The sequence below is a fragment of the Hippopotamus amphibius genome, chromosome 2 (assembly GCF_030028045.1).
Source record: "Hippopotamus amphibius kiboko isolate mHipAmp2 chromosome 2, mHipAmp2.hap2, whole genome shotgun sequence".
In the NCBI taxonomy this organism is placed as follows: domain Eukaryota; kingdom Metazoa; phylum Chordata; class Mammalia; order Artiodactyla; family Hippopotamidae; genus Hippopotamus; species Hippopotamus amphibius.
The window spans coordinates 109348594-109364871 of NC_080187.1; the positions used below are offsets into that span (position 1 = coordinate 109348594).

General features: G+C 37.9%; 1 protein-coding gene across 2 annotated transcripts in view; it reads left to right on the forward strand.

The window, feature by feature from the left end:
• The window catches only part of SPOCK3 (SPARC (osteonectin), cwcv and kazal like domains proteoglycan 3), a 426984-nt gene that overhangs the window by 193276 nt on the left and 217430 nt on the right, over positions 1-16278 (forward strand). The gene's annotated exons all lie outside the window — the stretch shown is intronic.

Below are 16278 nucleotides of genomic sequence, written 5' to 3' on the forward strand. Positions count from 1 at the left end.
GAAGTATCAGTAATTTGGAAACAGGGTGTGGAGTCTGATGCTTTGTCTTCAGGGTGGGAACATGCCATGACCTAAAGCAGAATCGCTAGGCAGCTGACTGAGGCGGCAGGTGTGCCCACTCCCTCTGTTACCCTAAAAGGAATCCTCTTTATGAGAACACTCTCTTCTGTGATAGTGGCCCTAATTCATGTTTTGTGTTTGCATCAAATGAGCAAGAGAATTTCGCTATCTCAGGTGTGTTCAGAGACAAATTGGTTTTTGATTTTAGGGTAGTGACATCTAAATTGTGTTATTCAAACACACCAGCCAAACAAGAATAAGAACATTAGAGTGATAATATAAGTAGCAGCTCTAGGAAACAGCTAGCATTTCAGTTTCTTTGATATTCCTAATTTACAGAAAAGCACTTACGCATTAAGCCCTGTGTTCTGTGCTGAGTGGATTACAGGGGGTCTTCATTCCCTTTGCCTAGTCAGTGCTGGCTGAACCCAAGTATTGGGGCAAGTCAGTGTCACTGAGATAGAGTTTTGTGAAAGAGTTCACTTGGGTCAAAGAATCCTATCATATCAGTAATGTCCTTGTGGCAGTAAGAGAGGGAGGGAGAGAGAGAACCACAGCATGGGGTCTGGACATGTAGGAGCCTCCCTAGGAGGAGCATTTCCTAAAGTCAGCCTGCTGTGGGGGCAGAGGTTTACAGGGAGTGAAGCATTTATCAGACATTTACCCCCAGGCAATCATGACCTCTGTGTCAGTTTTGTAGGGGGACAGCAAAACTTTGGCCCAGAAGTTTATTTTTCTCTATATTTCCTTAGAATTCCAAAAAGTTTCTGAATTTCTTGGAATTCCTATTAACTAGTCATCAAACATTTAGCATATTAGTATGTGAACATACATGTAAGGGAGAGGGGATTTCTACTTGAGAAATCATGAGGTAGATGGTGTGGAAGTGAATCCCTAAGTTACAGAGAGTTCGTTGGTTCATTTCATAGGAAAGCAAAACTGTTTCACCACACGTTTCCGAAATCCCGAGCAGGTTTCCATCCCCACATGTTTAACACCTTGGGAAAGGCTCTTCTGCCATCTCACCGTGGCTTTCTGAACCCCAGGAGGAGAGCAAGTGAAGACTTCCCAGTTAATAGCATGTCTGGGGCAGAGATGGTCTCCCGAGGACTGCTGACCACTGAGCCGGGAGATGCTGGAGTAACTGACTCAGTATCACAGAGCCAGGGAGCTTCAGAGCATCTATTCCTATGTCCATTTACTGACACCTGAGCCTGTGCTTTTTACCAATGTGCATCTCACTGCCTTTCTGACTTATTGTAAGCAAAGACTTAACTATAGACAAAAAGAAACTCCTTTAAACTGATTAAGATTCTCAGAGGCCAAGAGCTAGACAGCTTTGAGTGTAAGCAGGTGAAGCGCCCTGAATCAGGACCACGGCAAGCTCCTCCTGGGCTGTGGTGGCGGACTGGGCGGGGGCTGAGCTTTGAGGAGGTGGGCATCAGAGTGTTTTTGTAAATACTGTTTAGTACATTTCTTTTCTGATAGAGGCTGTTTTAAAATTGCACTCAGTACACACTATATTCAATAAATAAATAACCAGCCTCCAAAGAAAAAGATTAACATTTGACATGCTTTATTTGCTTTGAGGATGTCAGCACATAGCAAATGTTTATACAGCACTTTGGGAAGGAGGGCTTCCATGCAGTATGATTAGTAATGTAAATAATCGGCTAATACAAATAATGTAGGTCATAAATCGGGGAGCTGTGTGTATTTTTGGAGATGAGGCACAGCAAACAGATCAAAAGGGCTTAATTAATCAATTTTGGCCATTTACATAGTTTAGGTTAAAAATTTCTACTTTTGTTCATTTAAAGGAACAACTTAATTTTTTCTTTCCTTGATCTCATGTAAAATAAAAATGAATCCTTGCCTTATTTCAAAGAGTTCTTCCTAAATGTCCCCCTCCCCACTGGCAAACTAGCTAGCACACACGTGTCCCCGTTACCTTAGCACCTGGACTTCTCATCCTGCGACACTCACCACATTGGTGATGAATCATCTAATACCATCTCCTCAACTGACTGGATGTTTCCTGAAGGTGGGTCTGTGTCTTACTCACCACTTTATACTCCGAACTTGGCATATTTTCATTGAAGAGTGTATTAAAATAGCTGTTATTTGTAGAACATTTAGATAAAGAATGAGTAGTTTGCTCAATTGAATTGGTTCATCTAGATCATCTAAGTCTAAAAGTTGTTTTTTGTGCTTATTTATTGATGATGGCCTAGGAAGGGTATAGGAGTCAGTCAACAAATGTTTCAAGGTAAATTTATTGAATGATTGAAACAAATAAATTACTGCCAGGAAAAAAGGTTGAAGAGGATATGAAATTGTGAGGGAGAGATTAGTCCATAACTGGTTGAAGAAACTGATAGGTACTCACCGTAGATTTGTAAATACCTCAGATAATTGGTAAATATTTCCTTCCTTGGTGCTTTAAATAACTATAATTGTCTTCTGACTAGAGAAATCACTGTTCCGAAGCTCACTGTGTGCTTCATGCTGGCTTTGCAGACACAGAGGGTTGTGTAAACTTCCAAATATGTCCTGTTCAATGTCTTGTGTTTGGATGTCTGTCTCCTGATGACTTTTTCTGTGAAGACTTGGCCTCAGACAAGTGTAATGCCTGTGTTCTTCCTGCTACTCTTGTCATCACCATGAAACCAAATAGTGTTATGAACAGTGAGAAAGAACATGGACTGTGACACGCTTTCCACGATGGCAATATAGCCAGTTGTGTGGGGGGTTTGATATGCAATGTGCGCTGGGTTCCCAGGTGTGGCTGTGACCCCTGTTTTACGTTGTTACTCTGGGAAAAAGCTCCCAGGCTGCTAATAGCTAAGGGTTTTGTTCCATAGTGTTTGTGTGTTGTGAACAGGGGCCCAAGTGTTTATGTTGTGAGCAGTGCCCAGGGTGTATATGTTGTGAGCAGGGGCCCAGGGTTTGCACATTGTGAGCAGGGGCCATGGTTTTTGCTCCTTTGTTGCCTGTACAGCTGCAGGTAATTAGCACTATTTCTAGATCAATGTTTTGGGCACCAATCTATGCTGCTGGTATTTAAAAAAAAAAAAAAGTTAGGCAAAATAAGCAAGGAGCAGGGCTGAAGAAGTTGTTATAGGACAAAACCAGTCCTGTTAATTTCTACTTCATTTACACCAAAGGTTGAAAATAAAATCAATAAGGAAATGCTTTTGGCCTCCTAAGAAGGCATTAAATCAAAGAATGATGAAGCTAGTTTAAAATGCTACTTACCAAAAATAGATATCAAAAGAGGGTGAATCCTAAAGCTCTTCTACTTTAACTGCATACTTTTGGAATTCACAATTTTAATGACCTTATTTAAAAGAAGATCAAATTTCTTTGTGTAATTATTAAATGCATGACTACAGTGTTTATATTTCCATTGCTATACTGTTGAGACATTTATGCTGGAAGCTTGTCACAAGGCCTAAAGTTTAGTAGAGTCCCCAAAATGTTTAAACTGAATTGAACTACCACAACTATTTTATTTTTTTTTTTTTTTGCATTTCTTTTTCACCACAACTATTTTAAAATAATGAGCCTTGTGGGAAGGAGTCACGGAAGGGAGGGGATATGGGGATATATGTGTAAATACAGCTGATTCACTTCGATGTACAGCAGAAACTGGCACAACAGTGTAAAGAAATTATACTTCAATAAAGAGCTTAAAAAATAAAATTAAATTAAAATAAAATAAAATATAAATGAGCCTGTATGGTACATAAAGGCATTGATATTGTTCTTAGGGAGAGTGAAATCCAACATCTTTTTTTATTTCAGACTTAACATGTGCAAAGCTCTTTGCTAAATGCCTTAAATTGCTTTAGTTTTTACAACAACCCTAGTGCTTTATACTAAAGATTATTATGCCCATTATATAGAAACGAAAACTGAAGCTCCGAGATGCTGGATATTCTGCCTGAGATTACTTATATAAATAGATAGATAGAGACAGAGATGGAGAAAAATAGGGCATATTTAAGATTTGAAATCTTGTCTATCTTTTTTATATAAGCATGCCTTTTTATAATCATAAACGAATTTTAATTGTGCTTGTGAACAAATGTTTATGTAACTCACAAGTATCTAGCTCTCCATGAATCTCTTGGTTAGAATATAGAGGGTTTGAGACTACCTAGGTTGGCACAGTGGTTAAGAATCCACCTGCTAATGCAGGGGACACTGGTTCGATCCCTGCTGCAGGAAGATCCCACATGCCGCAGAGCACCTAAGCCTGTGCACCACAACTATTGAGCCTGTGCTTTAGAGCCCATGAGCCACAGCTGTTGAGCCCATGTGCCGCAACTACTGAAGCCCACATGCCTGGAACCCATGCTCCACAAGAAGAGAAGCCATGGCAGTGAGGAGCCCGCGCACCCCAACAAAGAGTAGCCCCCATTCACTGCAACTAGAGAAAGCCCATGTGCAACAATGAAGACCCAACACAGCCATAAATAAATAAATTAATTAATTAATTAATTTAAAAAAAAGAATATAGGGGGTTTGCAACACTTCTTTTTTAATAGACTATTTTTTAGAGCAGTTTTAGGTTTACAGAAAAATTGGACAGAAGTTAGAGAATTTCCCAGGTGCCCTCTGCCCCACCCCCCCGCCACATGCACAACCTCTCCCACTGTCAACATCTCCACCAGCTGGGACATTTGTTATAACTGTAAACCCACACTGGCATGTCATTGTCACCCAAAGTCTGCAGTTCATATTACCTTTTAATATTAATTGCATTTAAAAACAGGTCATAGTATTTTGAATACTACAGTGAATTAGTATAACATTGTTTGATTCCTCTTTTTAAAACACAGATAATAGCTAAACTTCATGGTGTTTCATTTATGTCTGGAACTTTTCTAAAGATACACATATTATATATAATATATATTTGTGTGTATTTGTGTGTGTATGTATGTTTATATTTGCATACATACACATGTTCATAACTAATTTAATCTCATAACAATGATGTGAGTTGAAGTGACTTACAGTTATTACCTCATTTTATTCATGGAAAAAGCTGAGACAGAATTTACTCAAGGGATATATTTGAACATTGAACTTGGCCATTGAGGTTGCAGAATTTATTCTCTTGATTATTATGTTGTAGTGTCTTTTGAAACATATTTAATATTATAAAGCATTTGTATAAACAAGGCATTCTTCTAACCATTTTGGAGATAACTCATTTTATGTTAAAACAATCCTATATTCCTTTACAAAAACCTCTGGCTAACTACCGCATGATATATAGCTTCTCAGCATATTTTAATGTACATCCTTTCTTGCTGAAAATGCAGTTCTTTGGTTCTCCTTTTATTCTAATATGAGCCTCAAGAGCCACTTGGGAATTGCTCAGAAGAAAATTGAATTCATTAGACTGTCTGTTTAGATCTGTCAACATGATTTGATCAAGTTTTACCTTAGATGTTCCCCATCACACAAACAGAAAGCACATTTCTCAAATATAGAACTAAGACAACATTGATAGTACTTTATAAGTGCAAAGCACTCTTATCATTATTATGATATTTTTCCCTCCTGTTGAAAGTCCAGTGTCCTCTGGTAGCCCCTTCTGATCTGACTGGGCAACTTGCCAGCCCCTGGGGCTGGGGGCAGCCCTATCAGGCAGGAAACTCCCTGTAGGGATGTTTCAGGACAGACACCTGAGGCACACTGCCTGGCTTCTTGGTCTCGCCCCCTCTACTTAGCTGTGTGACACTGGGCAGGTTACTTAACCTCTCTGTGTTTCAGTCTCTTCCCCTGTCAAGAAGGAATGATAAAAATTATACTTTCTGATGATGTTTAAAGTATTAATGAGTTCATATAGAAAAACAATTAGAACAGTACCTGATCCAAAGTGGGTGTAATATAAAGAACAAACATATGGACACCAAGTGGGAAAAGCAGGGAGGGTTGGGGGGGAATGAATTGGGATATTGGTATACCAAATTGTACACTCTAAATATATGCAGTTTATTGTATGTTAACTGTGTCTCAATTAAAATTCTTAAAAAAAAAAAAAAGTAAAGTGGTTGTAATATAAGGGTGAGCTACTGCTATTTTTTTCCTAAGCATGTTGTGTATTTTATGATCATAGACTTTCATTATATCTGAGTTTTTCCCTAGTGAATGTTCTGCCCATTTTCTCCCTTATTGTTCTGGCGTATTCTCTATTCCTGAAGAGGCTTTTAGCGTGATGGTTAATGGTGGGTAATTTGAAACTAGACTGGCTGGCTTCGAGGTCTGTCTCCATCTCTTGATAGAGGATGACTCTGAACACATTAAACTCCTCAAGACTCATTTTTCCTGTTTGTAAGACAGACGTGATAATTATACGATCTATGTTTTTGTGAGAATTAGAGACATAGTTTGTGTGAAGCTGTTTTCACAGTGTAAGCACTCAATAAACATTAATTATTGAGAAGACGCAATTCAGCTTTCTCCCACACTCCTCCCAGCCCAAGGAAGAACCAAGCTCTCCTTTATCGGTGTGTCCACAGCACATTAGAATCACTTTTCATCTCGCTGTGCTATAGTTTCTTGTTTGTGTGTTTAATAGGTAATAGTTGAGTTGCTGTTGTATTTTAGCATTTGGTTGACTCCCATCATGAATGTAGGAGATGAAGTTGAAGATTCCTTTATACTTCATGTAAAGGGACGTATGTGATGTTCTGTTGAGGATGGAGAGAATGAGGGCATGGTGGAAAACGTGAGGACGGCTGCTTAGAGGGGAAGAGCCAGGGCTCCTGCACTCCCAGGGGCTGCTAGGTGTTGTGATTTGAACAGACTTGCTGTGTTTAATGATTTTCTGGTTCATGTCATTTGCTGCTGCCCGTTTCCCCGTTCCCAGAGAAGAGAGACTTCAAACCAGGAAGCCCAGAATACATGAGAGGGTTCCCATGTGCTGAATGCCTCGTGGAGTGCTGTCACTTGTAATTGGCTGCGGGTACATCCTCTGTGTCAGAGGACTTTTAGTCCTCAGTCAGCCTGAAGACGGGTGGGTGCCTTCTCTTGGCAGGAAACCCGCTTGTGCTGGGAGGAAGGAAGCGCTGCTTCTGTCTTTAAAGTCTGCATAAAAGATTTCAGTGCATGTACTTCTGTGCATCCTTCCCTGTCTCCTGATGCCGAGATTCCAGCTGTGAGAACAGGTTTGAGTTGTGATGGTCAGTACAAGAGGGCAGATGAGCAGCAAGGAGAAGTCCAGCTGTAAGGACACAGAGACTAGAAGCTCAGTGGGCAGCACACTGTTTACAGGGGAAGGGAGGAGTTCATTCACATGCAAACCCTTTTCTCTGTCAGGTCAGTTCCTGCTTCCTAACAGTCTCCTGTACAAGGAAAAGAGTAAGAATTAGGAAAAAGTACAAGGAAGGATAATTCAGATATTGCTTGATGAAGTACAGTCTTGCAAAATAGACTAGACGCCCTTGGAGAGAGGAAGAACTGGGTAATTCATCAAGAAGGTAACTTTTAAGGAGGTACTTTAGGCGGATCTTAGTATCTCCTAAACCCATGTCCTTTAGTGATGGGGATTAGGAGACTCAGATTAATTAGATTTCTGAGTTATAGGAAGAGAGATAGTTACACAGGTCAAATAACTGCTTTTTACATTAAACATATCCCATCCTTTTGCCTCTAAGGATATTAAAACTAATCATCTATCATTCTTCTTTTTCTAGATAGAAATCTATTTCTGTATTGTCATAATTTACAATTTTGAAGGAACTAGAAAAAAATGATTGTTTATTACCTAAATGTAAAAGTATGAAAATACTATGCAAAGATTGTATAATTGACACTTACTTTAACATTTTCCTTGAAGTCTTATGAAAACAACATATGGGAAGTGAATACTTTCATGTGATAGAAAAGGGGGAACATAGTGCATTCCCCTCCCAAGACCCCTCAGTCCACTCCTGCTCTTCCTGAAACTTCCTGCACACACAAATCCATACAAACACAATTATCTCCTGATGGGAGTGTTTTATGCATGTTGTTGTGCTTTGCTTTATTAACTTAATATGTTTTTCTTATTTCCAATTCAGCATATACATCTCCCTCCTTTGAATGGCCATGAAAATCCACTGCATGCATGCACCACAGTTTATTTACCCGACATCTCATTGATGGACGTTAGGGTTACTCCTAGTTTTTTCCTCTTATACTGTTACTTACAGCACTCTGCAACGTGCATCTTTCTGTACATGTGTGTGGCATGTTTTGGCCGTAAATTCCTAGCAGTTGAGTTGCTAAGTCAAAGGGAAAGTATATTTAAATTTTGGCAGATGTTGCCAGATGCCCTACAAAGAGATTGTACCAGATTCTCTATGTTAAGCAATGTATGCTCGAGCCTGTTTATCACACGCTTGCTGGTACAAATTTAGATGTTAGTAATTTAGAATTTTCAATTGTTAGGACTTACTCCTGAGTTTAAATTGGTGTATATAAAATCACATGATCTTATCAATAGATGCAGAAAAAGCATTTGACAAAATCCAACACCCATTCATAATAAAAACTCTCAGTAAAGTAGGATTAGAGGTGAACTTTCTCTGCTTGATAAAAAATATCTACAAAATCCAACTGCTAACATCATAGTCAATGGTGGGCAGCTTGAAGCTTGCCCACTAAGATCAGTTACACAGCAAGGCTCTCCCCTCTCATCAGTCCTTTTCAACATTATATGGTAAGCTGTAGCTAATTTGAAAAGAAAAAAAAAGAAAAGAAGTGCATATACATTGAGAAGGAAGAAATCAAACTGTCTTTGCAGATGAAATGGTCATCTAATATCAAAAATATGAAAGAATTGACAAAAAAACCCTACTATAATAAGCAGTCACAGCAAGGTTGCAGGATACAAGGTTAACGTAAAAAGTCAGTTCATCTCTGTATTCCAGAAGTGTATAAGTAGAATTTGAAATTAAAAAAAACATTTTAACAAATTGGTTGCAGTTCTTCCATGGATTAGAAAAACTAATGTTGATGTGTCCAAACACCCAAACCCATATATAGATTCAATGCAATCTCTATAAAATTCCAATGGTGTTTTTCACATAAATGGAGAAAGCAATTCTATAATTTGTATAAAACTAGAAAAGACACCAAATAGTGAAAGCAATTTTGAGAAAAAAGACCAAAGCCAGAGGCATTATGCTTCCTAATTTCAAACTGTACTACAAAGCTGTATTAATTAAAACAGCATGGTACTGACATAAGCATGGACATACAGACCAGTAGAACAGAACAGAAAGCCCAGAAATGAACCCCTGCATATACAGTCAACTAATATTTGGCAAAGGAGTCAAGAACACTAAATGGGAAAAGGACAATTTCTTCAACAAATGGTGCTGGCTGTTGGTGGGAATGTAAATCGATAAAGCCACTGTGGAGAACAGTATGAAGGTTCCTTAAAAAACTAAAAATGGAACTACCATATGACCCAGCAATCCCACTACTGGGCAAATACCATGAAAAAACCACAACTCAAAAAGATACATGCACCCCAGTGTTCATTGCAGCACTATTTACAATAGCCAGGATGTGGAAGCCACCTAAATTTCTATCGACAGATGAATGGATAAAGATGTGGCACATATATACAATGGAATATTACTCAGCCATAAAAAGGAACGAAATTGAGTTATTTCCAGTGAGGTGGATGGACCTAGAGTCTGTCATACAGAGTGAACTAAGCCAGAAAGAGAAAAACAAATACTGTATGCTAATGCATATATATGGAATCTAAAAAAACAGTACTGATCAACCCAGTGGCAGGGCAGGAATAAAGAAACAGTTGTAGAGATCAGACTTGAGGACACTGGGGGAAGGGGAATCTGGAATGTAGTGAGAGAGTAGCACTGACATATACACACTACCAAATGTAAAACAGATGGCTAGTGGGAAGCTGCTGCATAGCACAAGGAGATAAGCTTGGTGCTTTGTGATGACCTAGAGGGGTGAGATAGGGAGGGTGGGAGGGAAGTTCAAGAGGGAGGGGGTATGGAGATATATGTATACATATAGCTGGTTCACTTTGTTGAACAGCAGAAGCTAACACAACATTGTAGAGCAATTATAACACCAATAAAGATGTAAAATAAATAAATAAATGGTTCTGGGAAAACTGGATAACCACATACAGAAAATGATACTGGACCACTATTACATCACTTACAAAAATTAACTCAGAATGTATTAATTAAAGATAGATTCAGATACTATAGAACTCCAAGAAGAAAACATAGAGAAGAAGCTCCTTGAATTTGTCTCAGCACTGATAGTTTGCATATGACAAAAAAAGGCAAAAATAATGAAAGTAAAAATGGGACTACATCAACCTAAGAAGCTTCTGCACAGGAAAGGAAACCATTAGCAAAATGAAAAGGCAACCCACAGAATGGGAGACATATTTGTAAACCGTATATCAGGTAAGGGGTTGTTATCCAAAATACATAAAGAACACATACAAGTCAATAACAAAGAACAAGTAATCTGAATTAAGAATAGGTAGAGGAAGTGTCTAGACATTTTTCCAAAGAAGACATACAGATGCACAATAGACGTGTAAGATGCACAACATCACTAATCATCAGGGAAATGCAAATCAAAACCATAATGAGATATCACCTCATACCTGTCAGAATATCTATTATCAAGAAAACAATAAATAACAAGTGTTGGCAAGGAGAAAAGGGAATCCTCCTACCTTGTTGGTGGGAAGGTAAATTGGTGCAGCCACTGTGGAGAACAGTAGGGAGGTTCCTCAAAAAACTAAAAATAGAACTACTACACGATTCAGCAATTTCCCACTTCTGGGAATATATCCAAGGGAAATGAAAACAGGAATTTGAAGAGACACATGCATTTCTATGTTTACTACAGCATTGTTCTCAATAACCAAGATACGAAAACAACCTAAGTGTCCATCAGTAGATGAATGGCTGAAGACACTGTGGTATACATACGTACAAAAAAGATATTAGCTGTGAGAAAGAAGGAAATCCTGCCATTTGCGACAACATGGAGAGACCTTGTGGCCATTATATTTATTGAGATAAGCCAAACTGTTTAGATGTTAGTAAGACAAATATTGCATGATATCACTTACATGTGATATAAGTGACACATATTGATGTGTGTCAAGTATTGCATGATATCACTTACATGTGGAATCTAACAAAGCTGAACTCATGGAAACAGACTGGTGGTTACAAGGGGCTGGCGGTTGGGGGAAGTGGTCAAAGACACAAACTTGCAACTAGATGTATGAGTCCTGGAGGCTTAACATATAACATAGTGATTATTGTAGACAATACTGTGTTACATACTTCAAAATTGCTGAAATAGATCTTAAAAGTCTTTACCACAAAAAAGAAATAATTATTTGATGTGATAGAGGTGTTAGTTAAAATTATAGTAGTAATCATATTACAGTATATAAATAAATCAAAGTAACATGTTCTACACCTTAAACTTACACAGTGTTATATGTAAGTTATATCCTAATATAAGCAAAACAGTACCATTGACATTAGTGCCCCCAGAATGAAATACTTAAGGAAAAACCTAACAAAATGTGTACTATATATATATATATATATATGGAAATCTACAAACGTGATGAAAGAAATCAAAGAACAAGAAAAATAGAAAGGTATTCCATGTTCATGTGTAAGAAGACTTGATATTGTCAAGATGTCTTTTCTTCCCAACAGACATGTGTGATCTACACATTCAATGCAATTCCAGTCAGAATCCCAGCAAGTTGTTTTGTGAATGTTGACAAACAGATTCTAAAGTGTATGTGGAAAAGCAAAAGACCCAGAATAGCCAACACAGCATTGAAGGAGAAGGACAAAGTTGGAGGACTGCTACTACCTGACTTCAAGACTTGGAATAAAGCTGTGGTGATCAAGACAGCGTGGCGCCAGTGAAACAATAGACAGCTAGGTGAATGGAACAAAATGGAGAGCCCTGTAGTAGACGCACATAAAGATAGTCAGCTAATCTGTGGCAAAGGAATAGAGATGGTCTTTTCAACAAATTGTGCTGCAACAACTGGACATCCACAGGCAAAAAAATGAGTATAGACATAGACCTTATATCCTTCACAAAAATAAATTCATAATGGAACACAGAGCTAATGTAAAACACAAAACTATTACATTCCTATAAGGTAACATAGGAGAAACGTAGATGGCTTTGGGTTTGGCACTGCCTTTTTTTTTTTTAACATACAATAAACTGCATATATTTAGAGTATTTGGTATCCCAGTCTCCCAATTCATTCCCGCCCAACCCTACCCGCTTTTCCCATTTGGTGTCCATATGTTTGTTCTCTACATCTGTGTCTCTATTTCTGCCTTGCAAACTGGTTGATTTGTACCATTTTTCTATATTCCGCATATATGTGTTAATATATGATATTTGCTTTTCTCTTTCTGACTCACTTCACTCTGTATGACAGTCTCTGGGTCCATCCATGTCTCTACAAATGTCCCCGTTTCATCACTTTTTACAGCTGGGTAATATTCTATTGTATATATGTACCACATCTTTTTTATCCATTCATCTGTTGATGGACATTTAGGTTGATTTCATGTCCAGGCTATTGTAAATAGTGCTGCAATGAACATTGGAGTGCATGTGTCTTTTTGAATTATGGTGTTCTCTGGGTATATGCCCAGCAGTGGGATTGCTAGGTCATATGGTAACTCTATTTTTAGTTTTGCAAGGAACCTCCATACTGTTCTCTGTAGTGGCTGTATCAATTTACATTCCCACCAACAGTGCAAGAGTGTTCCCTTTTCTCCACACCCTCTCCAGCATTTACTGTTTGTAGATTTTCTGATGATGCCCATTCTGACCGGTGTGAGGTGATACCTCACTGTCGTTTTGATTTGCAATTCTCTAATAATTAGTGACGTTGAGCAGCTTTTCATGTGCCTCTTGGCCATACATATGTCTTCTTTGGAGAAATGCCTATTTAGATCTTCTGCCCATTTTTTAATTGGGTTGTTTGTTTTCGTGATATGGAACTGGATGAACTATTTATATATTTTGGGGATTAATCCTGTGTCTGTTGATTTGTTTGCAAATATTGTTTCCCATTCTGAGGGTTGTTTTTTTCTTCTTGCTTATACTTTGCTGTGCAGAAGCTTTGAAGTTTCATTAGGTCCCACTTATTTTTTGTTTGTTTGTTTTTATTTCCATTACTCTAGGAAGTGGATCAAAAAAGATCTTGCTGTGATTTATGTCGAAGAGAGTTTTTCCTATGTTTTCCTCTAGGAGTTTTATGGTGTCTAGCCTTACATTTAGGTCTTTAATTCATTTTGGGTTTATTTTTGTGTGTGGTGTTAGGGAGTGTTCTGATATTCTTTTACATGTAACTGTCCAGTTTCCCTAGCACCACTTTTTGAAGAGGCTGCCCTTTCTGCAATGTGTATCCTTGGCTCCTTTGTCATAGATTAGTTGACCATAGTTTATCTCTGGGCTCTCTATCCTGTTCCATTGATCTATATTTCTGTTTTTGTGCCAGTACCATACTGTCTTGATCACTGTAGGACTGTAGTATAGTTTGAAGGCAGGAAGCCTGATTCCACCAACTCCGTCTTTCCTTCTCAAGATTGCTTTGGCTGTTCAGGGTCTTTTGCATTTCCATACAAATCGTGAAATTTCTTGTTCTAGTTCTGTGAAAAATACCACCAGTAATTTGATAGGGATTGCATTGAATCTGTAAATTGCTTTTGGTAGTATAGTCATTTTCACAATGTTGGTTCTTCCAATCCAAGAACCTGGTATATCTCTCCATCTGTTTGTGTTGTCTTTGATTTCTTTCATGATTGTCTTATAGTTTTCTGAGTACAGATCTTTTGCCTCCTTAGATAGGTTTTTCCCTAGGTATTTTATTCTTTTTGTTGCAGTGGTGAATGGGATTGTTTCCTGAATTTCTCTTTCTGATCTTTCATTGTTGGTGTATAGAAATGCAAGAGATTTCTGTGTGTTAATTCTGTATCCTGCAACTTTACCAAATTCATTAATTAGCTCAAGTAGTTTTCTGGTGGCATCTTTAGGATTTTCTATGTATAGTATCATGTCATCTGCAAACAGTGACAGTTTTACTTCTTTTCCAATTTGGATTCCTTTTATTTCTTTTTTTTCTCTGAATGCTGTGGCAAGGACTTGCAAAACTGTGTTGAATGGTAGTGGTGAGAGTGGACATCCTTGTCTTGTTCCGGATCTTAGAGGGAATGCTTGCAGTTTTTCACCATTGAGAATGATGTTTGCTGTGGGTTTGTCATATATGGCCTTTATTATGTTGAGGTAGGTTCCCTCTATGCCCACCTTCTGGAGAGTTTTTATCATAAATGGGTGTTGAATTTTGTCAAAAGCTTTTTCTGCATCTATTGAAATGATCACGTGGTTTTTATCCTTCAGTGTGTTAATATGGTGTATCACATTGATTGATTTGCTTATATTGAAGAATCCTTGCATTCCAGGGATAAACCCCACTTAATCATGGTGTATGATCCTTTTAATGTGTTGTTGGATTCTGTTGGCTAGTATTTTGTTGAGGATTTTTGCATCTAAATTCATCAGTGATATTGGTCTGTAGTTTTCTTTTTTTGTAGTATCTTTGTCTGATTTTGGTATCAGGGTGATGGTGGCCTCATAAAATGAGTTTGGGATTGTTCCTTCCTCTGCAATTTTTTGGAATAGTTTGAGAAGGATGGGTGTTAGCTCTTCTCTAGATGTTTGAAAAAACTCACCTGTGAATCCGTCTGGTCCTGGACTTTTCTTTCTTGGGAGATTTTTAATCACAGTTTCAATTTCATTGCTTGTGATTGGTCTGTGCATATTTTCTATTTCTTCCTGATTCCGTCTTGGAAGGTTATACCTTCCTAAGAATCTGTGTCCATTTATTTCAGTTTGTCCATTTTATTGGCATATAGTTGCTTGTAGTAATCTCTTATGGTGCTTTTTGTTTCTGCGGTGTGTGTTGTAACTTCTCCTGTTTCATTTCTAATCTTATTGATTTGAGTCCTCTCCCTCTTTTTCTTGATGAGTCTTGCTAGAGCTTTATCGATTTTATTTATCTTCTCAAAGAACCAGCTTTTAGTTTTATTGATTTTTGCTGTTGTTTTCTTTATTTCTATTTCATTTATTTCTTCTCTGATCTTTATGATTTCTCTCCGTCTACTAACTTTGGGTTTTGTTTGCTCTTCTTTCTCTAGTTTCTTTAGGTGTAAGGTTAGATTGTTTGGGATTTTTCTTGTTTCTTGAGGTAGGAATGTATTGCTATAAACTTCCCTCTTAGAACTGCTTTTGCTGCATCCCATAGGTTTTGGATCATTGTGTTTTCATTGTCATTTGTCTCTAGGTATTTTTTGATTTCCTTTTTGATTTCTTCAGTGATCTCTTGGGTATTTAGTGGTGTATTGTTTAGCCTCTGTGTGTGTGTTTTTTACAGTATTTTTCCTATTATTGCTTTCTAATCTCGTAGCATTGTGGTCAGAAAAGATGCTTGATATGATTTCCATTTTCTTAAATTTACCAAGGCTTGATTTGTGACCCAAAATGTGATCTATCCTGGAGAGTGTTCCGTGTGCACTTGAGAAGAACGTGTAATCTGCTGTTTTTGGATGTAATGTCCTATAGATATCTATTAAATCAAGCTGATTTATTGTGTCATTTAAGGCTTGTGTTTCCTTTTTAATTTTCTGTGTGGATGATCTGTCCGTTGGTGTAAGTGGGGTGTTAAAGTCCCCCACTGTGATTTTGTTCCTGTTGATTTCCTCTTTCATTGTTGTTAGCATTTGCCTTATACATTGAGGTGCTCCTATATTGGGTGCATATATATTTATAATTGTTATCTCCTCTTCTTGGATTGATCTCTCAGTCTTTATGTAATGTCCTTTCTTGTCTCTTGTAACATTTTTTATTTTAAAGTCTATTTTGTCTGATATGAGTATCACTACTCCAGCTTCCTTTTGATTTCCATTTGCATGGAATATCTTTTTCCATCCCCTCACTTTCAGTCTGTATGTGTCCCTAGGTCTGAAGTGGGTCTCTTGTAGACAGCATATATATGGGTCTTGTTTTTGTATCCATTCAGCCAGTCTGTGTCTTTTGGTTGGTGCATTTAGTCCATTTACATTCAAGGTGATTATCGATATGTATGTT